The sequence below is a fragment of the Hemibagrus wyckioides genome, linkage group LG19 (assembly GCF_019097595.1).
Source record: "Hemibagrus wyckioides isolate EC202008001 linkage group LG19, SWU_Hwy_1.0, whole genome shotgun sequence".
In the NCBI taxonomy this organism is placed as follows: Eukaryota; Metazoa; Chordata; class Actinopteri; order Siluriformes; family Bagridae; genus Hemibagrus; species Hemibagrus wyckioides.
Genome location: NC_080728.1, coordinates 24187644 through 24197142, shown reverse-complemented (window position 1 = coordinate 24197142; position 9499 = coordinate 24187644). Strand labels below are relative to the sequence as shown.

General features: G+C 38.1%; 1 pseudogene; it reads left to right on the top strand.

Annotated features, from left to right (window-relative positions):
- The first annotated feature begins 6692 nt into the window (after positions 1–6692).
- LOC131370087 (deleted in malignant brain tumors 1 protein-like) overlaps positions 6693–9499 on the top strand; it is a 33497-nt pseudogene continuing 30690 nt past the window's right edge.

Sequence of the window (9499 nt, the reverse complement as noted above, 5' to 3'; positions counted from 1 at the left end):
CATGTCTTTGGACTATGGGAGGAAACTCACCAAGCTCACCAAACCCACAGAGAGAACATGCAAACTCCACCTGCAAAGTGAGAGAGACTCAAACCCAGGATGCTGGAGGTGTGAGGCGAGCTTGCTAACCACTAAGACACTGCTGCCTGCACAACCTGGCTCCAGATAAGCAGGAGACAATTACATTATTATTATTATTATTATTATTATTGTTGCTGTTGTTGTTGTTGTTATTATTATTATTATTATTATTAGTGGTGCTTGAAAAGCATCACTATTACTATTCCTCATTCCCCTTCTTCTTCCATACAAATTTTGTCCGCTAACTAGTCCCCGGTGTAACGTCTCGTCAGACGTAGGAGTGTTGCACAAAGTAAACTAGACAATGGCTTTATAAAGGCTTGGCAAGTAACGCAGGAGGAAACAATGCTTCGCAACGAGGCTGAGATAGCGCGCTGCTTAAATATGCCTCTGGACCGGAAGTGGGCAGAAACGGTTAATATTCGGGCGATGGCTCCCTCTGGTGTTCAGGCCCAGACTGCCTTGTGACACACGGCAAGCACCACTCACATTTTATTCAGGAAATGTACATGTCTAGTTAGTGGTGCTTGCTATGAAAAGCACACTATTACTTTTTCTCATACTTATTATAATTTTTCTTCTCCTTCTTCTTCTTCTTCTTCTTCTTCCATACAAAATTTTCTCCCGTAACTAGTCCTGCACAGTTGCAGACTGTCGGAGACCCATGAATGAGGTGTCAAATCATGCGGCTTGTTTGGGAAAGATGACCTTTATAAGCAATCAGAATTATGGTATTCCCGGTATTTCCGATCGAATGCCCCAAAAATTCCCTTTGAAATGAATGGGCAGAATTTTGAATCTTGAATAAAACTCACAAAATTACTGCAACAAACGCATGTGACATATCCAAACACTTAGGACAATAAGTGGAAGAAGGTTTTGTGTACGGCCATGATGTCACGTGACCTCATGCTAATGGAAGGTGTTTTACATTGTGAAATCTATAAGCAGTGAACATGTGGTGTGTGCTTTTAAATCACACCTGAATGATAGCAATGTAATGAGTAATATTAATGTAAGCCTTGATTCATTTTCTTCAACTGCATGCCTCTGATAATATTTATGACTGCAACATTAGTTTAGATTAGTTTATATTAATGTGCTTGTTCTAATACATTATCTTTCCTACAGTAACATCATTCACAGGTATGTGTGTAGTGGAAGCTACTCATTATCTAAGCCTAAAATAACCTGATTATGATTAACCTGACATGTTATATATAACAAAGAATAGTGTATAATCATTAAGGGTGATGTTTTCAGATAGGAGATGTTTGTTTAACATTTATAGAATCAAATTCAAATTTTATTTGTCACATACATATACATACACAGTACGACATGCAGTGAAATGTTTTTTCACGACTGTCCGGCATGTAAACATTTATAAAAAGCAGACATGGACAAAGTACACAACTTCCTTACTTGAGTGAAAGTACAGATACTACTGGTCAAACATTACTCCATTACAAATAAAGACCGATTTTTACTTAAGTAAAAGTACAGAAGTACTTGTTTTTAAAAGAACTTAAGTATCAAAAGTAAAAAGTAAATGTAAACGCATTTGTTATTGTTGCATTGTTGTATACAATACTTACAGTATCTTTTGTAGCAACCTAGTGAATATACTGACCAGTTTGTAGTATCTGTGGAATTAAGAGCTTTTAGAATGTTACAAAATGAAGAAATTAAACAACTGAATTGACAAAGAAGACAGGTATAATCATTTTCATTTTTTATTTAACACTCCTACCATCCCCAACAAAGAAATACACATCTATGTGTGTCCGTTCATGCACATTTGTATCAAGTGGTCTGTAAATGCAGACTGATCAGAAAAAAAATCCAACCTGCTTTAAAACCCAGCTACACAACTGTATCTGTATAACCGCCCAACAGCAACACTGCTTTAACAAAGAGCAAAACAGAAAGACTTATTTACAATCAAAACAAAAAAATTAAACCATTAGTTATGACAATGATACTCTCTCACAGATCACTAGTAGAGAGAAATCGTACTATGGTCAAATAAGTCAAACTTAAAAAGGTCCTTGTTCATCTTAAGTAGAAGCTGGTTCTCAAAGTTATGTGAATTAATTGCTCCCCTTCTTGGGCTGAAGATCAATCCAGCTGCACTAAAAAGCCTCTCACAGGCCTCTGAGGCAGGGAGGGCTGTGTTCAGCTTAAGTGACAGGTTGGATAAGGCTGGATAAGATGTCAGCATAGTCATACCTTGAGCTGGACATGTTAGGTATGCATCCAGTTGTTTGGATGTCTCCTGTGTGCGCACATGCTTGATATTAGAGAAGTAATCCTCTTCATCGGTGTATGAGGAGTAAGTTACCATACATATTTCATGGCACAGGCAATATACATTTCAAACTTTTACCAGAAATTAAAAGTATATATTATTACCTCAATATGCTTCTGCAGGTTGGATGGAGAGTTTTTGTAGGCTGCCATGTGGTTTGTTTTTGGTAAACAAAGCAAACATTTAAAACAAAAAGAATCTTTACTCTTTTCTAGAAACCGGAACATACTGTTTAAGTATGGCCATGGATGCGCGCACTGTGCTGATGATCTGTCTTCATCCATTTTGCCACCAACTGATCACAGTTCAAAAAATGAAGAAAAACCACTGAAGTTCATGACACGTGACACTACAAAAGTGAAAAAAAAAAAATCATCCTCTGATTAACGTAACTACTTTCTACTCAATGAACTTGACAGAAATGTAGTGGAGTAAAAGGTACAATATTTGTCTTTCAAATGTAGTGAAGTTAAAGTAACAAGTTTCCAGAGGAAATAATACTCAAGTAAAGTACAGATACTCAAAAAGTGTACTTAAGTACAGTACTCAAGTAAATGTACTTCGTTACTGTCCACCTCTGATAAAAATTATGTGAAAAAGAGATGCATAAAAAATAAAGATAAAAATAAAACTAGAGTATCTTAAAAGTATGAAAATAGAAAATTATTATTCATTATTTTTTGTATTTTTTTTACTTGAATAAGTGATTAAATAAAAGTTCTTTTATAATGTAATGTGATATTGTGATTTGTGCAGTGGTGGACCGTCAGGGCCAGCAAGGCCTTCTCTGCTGGCCTAAACAGCAGTGATCTGAATCACTGACTTGCATTTTAATATATTTAATATACTTTTCCATGAATGTGTATTAAATTATTCCCAATAGTCTATTCTCTACATTTCATAGCTTTTCTCTCAGTTGCGCTGCTTCCAGTAGTGTATATTTATGATAAGAGTATTTATCCAATCATATTTCAGCCAGTGGATGACATCATGTGTTGCCCGGTCGTAAGGCCTTCAGAATCAATAGTGCAGGCACCTGTGCTTAAATAAGTGGCAATGAAACTGTTACCTTAACCAATCAGATTTCAAACTGGTGTCACTGGGGCCATCTAGCAGGCTTACGATTAAGTCAGCAATTTCCCGTCCCGTGTTTCTATATTCACTGCATCTCATTTCGGATGCTGCGTCCTCCGGAGATTGCAGTTTGCTGCATACGGCATCAAGAATGTCTTTTTTGAGAAAAGTAACCGTAATAAAATTGACTATTTCTTGTGTGGTGTGAAATACTGTAGACTAATTTCTTTTTTACTTTGCCATTTAACAGTTGATTGGTATCTATTTCCGTGGCTTCCAGGGGCGATTCTAGAATTTTCATTTAAGGGGGGCTCAGCCCCCAACGAGGGTATAATAGTAAAAAATAAATAAAATAAAATAAAATAAAATAAAATAAAATAAAATAAAATAAAATAAAATAAAATAAAATAAAATAAAATAAAATAAAATAAAATAAAATAAAATAAAATAAAGGTTTGACTAAGAGGGTAGGATGGTAAACTTATTGCAGCCTTCCACTGTATTTGTCACGGGCACGCCGGCCCCAACAGCACTTCCCTGCTCTCAGTCTCCTGATTACTAATCACATCACCTGCATCCAATCTACCTGATGCGTATTTAAAGCGCTCACTTGCCAGTGGACAGCGGCAAGTATTAAGACTGTAAGGCTTATGTGCCGTAAGTGTGTCTCACGCCTGTCTGTCTTACATTTTGCCTGCCTGCCTAGATTACCTTTTGCCTGATTTACGTTTTGCCTTCTGCCTGCCTGGAAATAATAAAGTGGCATTTGATTCTCTCTCTGCCTCCTGAGTCATATTGTTACAGTATTGCACAGATGTGTATAACATTTGAGTACTGAACAAACCAAATATGAGTCTTCCTGATCACACACACAAACATACATGCACACACACACACACACACACACACACACACTTGTCCTCTGATCCTCGCTCTGCGACACCGCGGTCTGTGGATTGAAGAACGTGCTGAAAGACGTGGAGGAGCCGAAGTCTGCCGCTGTTTTCATATGAAATTTAAAGAGGACTGAGGTGATCACCAGTTTGTGTACAGTTTATGGAGAATCACAGAATTTTAGAGGACCTGAGTAGAAAATGGCCTAGCAACGTGCATGGTGGCATCATAATGATGGTATAGTGGTTGATTAATTCAGGAAGGACACCAGTAAAGGCATAGGTGTGAAATGCACTGGATTTGAGTGAGTTGTTCTTGCAGTGATAAATCTGTTTTCAGTGTTATTATAGAACATCTCAGGCAGTAAGAATAAATAAATATTTATATACTAGTAAGAAGGCAACTCTCCTGTATAATATAATGATATATGATTAATGAACAAATGCAAATACACACACACACACACACAGCTGTTCTCTCTTACTCTCTGATATACAGATTCTTAGACATACACACAGGTATAAAGTGTTTAGCTGGACACCCAGTTACTGCCATGGTTTATGTGGACTCACCCTTCCTAACATTTCATGAATGAAAATTCTGTCAGAAACACACACACACACACACACACACATGGACATGCAAGAACTAAGATGGCAGCACAGATTGCTGATTTGCACTCTTTGAAACTATTTTTTTCTTTTATGAGTATATAACATCTATTTAGCACAAATGCACATATCAGACTTCAGGAAACTACAAACATCAGAACAGCAGATATAAAAACTATTCAGGAGTTGTGTTTGCATTTTTAATAACCTCTATAAATACTGATATTTGTAATTTTGCAGTATTCACAGTATTACAGTTTGATCAATAATAATAATAATAATTCTAACAGCGCCCTCAGCAGGTCAGTTAAGAAAACAAACACATTTCATCAGAAATCTCAGATTGGAAATGCTTTACTGCGATCTTGTGGATGGGAAATTTTAATGCTCTTGATAAAAAATTATTGAAAAGTAATTTTTACCATTATTATTGTTTATAATCCTGAAACCCAGAGTAAATGTGTGTGTATTTAAAAACAAATATCTAATTACAATTAAAAAGTTAAAAATTCTTGATTATAGTCAAAATCTTTGTAAAATGTCCTAAAATTATTAGTGAAAAAATATCCACAATTTAAAAAAGTCTAAAAATGGTTTAAATCATGGTATATTGTTGTAATGCTAAATATCAGGTGTGTGTGTGTGTGTGTGTGTGTAGAAGGGATGTTTAGCTGATGTAGTTACAGTGTGGTTTATCAGTGTGTGTATCTGCTCTGTGCAGCTGTCAGGCATTAATGCTGTACGACAGCCGAGTGTTTCCTCTCTCTGAAATCAGTGTGTGATGTGATCGACTCTCATCAGTCACACACCTCAGAGACAGGAGGCGGAGCTCTGTTCATCAGTCACACACCTCAGAGACAGGAGGCGGAGCTCTGTTCATCAGTCACACACCTCAGAGACAGGAGGCGGAGCTCTGTTCATCAGCACTGACGTTATTTTGATATATATGGAGAAAGTGAAAGATGCCTCGTCTGATTTGTTATTGAGGCTGTGTGATGATTTCCTCTCATCTTTCTAATAAGGTAACAGTGAGTGTGATTGGCTGTCTCTCTCTCTCTCTGTCTGTCTCTCTGTAGGGGGCTGAGTGAGGAGATACACTTCTCTCAGTCTCTCTGGGTGAGTGGAGGTGAACACATCGTGTACAGTGAGGAGGGAGATGGAAATCTGTCTGACTTTTATTCTTCTCTCATCCACACTCACACTCACAGCAGCTGGTAAGTTCACACTGATTATTCACACCAAAACATCACACACTTCTCACTTTAACAGTAGGGACGAGTTTTAATCAGGAAATGTCAGAAATTTTCCTGGACTGATTGTAACTTTATAAACAGTGAAAGTGTTTGATTTTTATAGAATTTAAAAAGCTGTACATGAGCGTACACACATCATCCTCAGGGTTTGTTCTGAGGCGTCACTTATACAATCAGCTCCAGATTAATGTTTAGAGTTTAGACATGATTTATTGTGAGGAAAAAATAACTTAACTAACATAATACTGTGTGTCTGTGTGTGTGTGTGTGCAAGAGAGAGAGAGAGAGAAAGTTGAGAGAGAAAGAGTAAATATAAAAATAAAATCTTTCTCTCTCTCTCTCTCTCTCTCTCTCTCTCTCTCTCTCTCTCTCAGACAGTGTGAGGTTGGTGAATGGTGGAAGTCGCTGTGCTGGGAGAGTGGAGGTTCTTCATGATGGTCAGTGGGGAACAGTGTGTAGTCGTGGCTGGGATATGAGAGAAGCTGCAGTGGTGTGTAGAGAGCTGCGCTGTGGGGAGGCTGTAAATGCACGATATGTTGCTCACTTTGGTGAAGGATCAGGACCAATCTGGATGGATAGTGTGGACTGTAATGGATCAGAGTCGACACTGAAGGACTGTGGGTCAGCAGGCTGGGGGAAAAGTTATGGCTGTGAGCATGTTCATGATGCTGGAGTCACCTGCTCTGGTAAACTGGTTTTAATCATAAAATTTAATATGTGTTCTAGAAAATATCCTAATCAACACAATATTTAAGTTCTAAAATAAATAACTTAAACAAAGACTGTGAATAATTTGTAAAATACAGAAAATAAATGTTGAGCGTAACAGACTGGACCGCCATCATCTGGTCTAATGTTCATTTTCATGAAGAGTGTCTCTGCAGGCTGGTGTAAAATCAGTTTTAGAGGAAAAAATAGAAATAGATGATCAATAAAGGGTGTTCACAGGTTTATCTCCTGTGTACCAACTTCTGCCTTAAACATTCACACTTTGGTTTTATTTGATTTAACTGAACCAACAGAGAGCTCGGATTATTACGGGTCAGTTTATTCTTCAAACTCTGTGCATGTTTTCTATACAGGACAAAACACTGAATTAACACAATGTGAATATTCAACTAATGTTGAATATGTTTTTTTTTATATTGAACAAATTAAAATAACTCTTTAAAGACATGTTAAAATACATTATATCCAGTTACATGAAACATGATAAACTGATAAACTGAACATGATAAACTGTTAGAGCGTGATAGAAAAACATTAAATGTAAAATATCAGCATGCGCTGGATCAAGTGCAATTCCCTGTGCTACTGATTAATGTGATCTATCAGTGTATTAGTTTAAAAAGTGTCATTTTCAGTGGTCTACATGCTGTTGAAAAATCTCTCAAATTTCTGCCAGAGAAAAATCTTGCAACTTTAAAGTCATGAACTACATGCAGATTTATTATAATAATATAAATGAAGAACCCATAATACTGAGTTAAGAAGCTGCAGAACATGACTCTGAATACGAGGAATTTTCCCTGTTTACATGTTGATGTTCTTTTTGGACTTAAGTCACTGATTCTGAATACGGCCCACTGTAATAGTTGTGACTCTTGAACACTATTTCTGTAACTTTAATGTTCATTATGACTTCACCACTTAAATATCTGTGTTTTAATGTAGATCATGAAGCTGAGAATAGTGATGACACCATTACAGCTGATCAGAAGACAGTTATACTGACAGGTATGATAATAATGTGACAGAACTGTAATTTCAGTGATGAACACAGTCATAAATAACATCCAAGTGGATTTACTGTCATTGTTTACAAAGAGAACAAAGAACCAGAGTGTGATGCTGATACCATGTCTCTATACACATCTGTACATCTCTCTCTCTCTCTCTCTCTCTCTCTCTCTCAGACAGTGTGAGGTTGGTGAATGGTGGAAGTCGCTGTGCTGGGAGAGTGGAGGTTCTTCATGATGGTCAGTGGGGAACAGTGTGTTGTTCTGCCTGGGATATGAAAGATGCTGCAGTGGTGTGTGGAGAGCTGCGCTGTGGGGAGGCTGTAGAGATTAGTTATTGGGCTGACTTTGGACAAGGATCAGGACCAATCTGGATATATGATTTGTACTGTAGAGGATCTGAGTTGACGCTGAACAATTGTAGCTCACAAGCAGGACATTACTGTGATCATACGGGAGATGCTGGAGTCACCTGTTCAGGTAAACCGCTGTATTTAGAAATGAAAAACCATTACAATTAGTTACATTATGAACATGATTTTAATTACAAAAATACATAAATAATTTTAACAAAATGTGGAGTTTGTTTACATTTAAATCATTTTGGTAGTACATTGAATACTGATATTCTAACTAGTTGAACATGTGTATGATATTTACACAATTAAATAAAAACACAGGTCAGAGTTTGAGACTCACTGCTGGTCCTCACCAGTGCTCTGGGAGAGTGGAGGTGTTTCATGGAGGTTCCTGGTCCACAGTGTGTGATGCTGACTTTGACCAGCAGGATGCAGAGGTTGTGTGTCGAGAGCTGGACTGTGGGATTCCTGTGAAAGTTCTGGGATCAGCTGCTTTTGGCCGAGGGGAGGGTCAGGTGTGGACAGAGGAGCTTCAGTGTAGAGGAAACGAATCTGAGATTTACTTCTGTCCAACATCATCTTCACTCAAACACTCACACTGTTCCCATGACAACGATGTGGGATTAATATGTTCTGGTTAAGTATCATGATGTAACTTCTGTTTAAATAGAGACCACATAGCTGTCCATCAAACTTTAAGGTTCCTGTGTTAATGTTCCTCTTTCACTGAGCTCTCGGCTGTTTGTTCATGTCACACAGAGGCGCGGCTGGTGAACGGACCGGACTCCTGTTCTGGTCGAGTGGAGCTCCAGTACCTCAGTGAGTGGGGCACAGTTTGTGCTGTAGGCTGGGATATGAGAGCTGCAGATGTTCTGTGTGCACAGCTGGATTGTGGGAGTGCTGTGGCTGTGGTGGAGGTGGACTGGTTTGGGGAGGGGAGTGGCCACATCTGGGCTGATGTGTTTGATTGTCAGGGGAAGGAGACACACCTATCACGATGTGGCGTCTCATCATGGAGTCGAGCTGCATGCTCTCATAAACACGACGCTGGAGTCATCTGTAATGGTGAGATATTAACATCACGTACACCACGTTACTGAATAAAGTCAGAGTTCATTAGAATATTTAAATGATGTTCTTCTGCTTCAGGATCATCCATGGTGTTTCATGAGGGGCG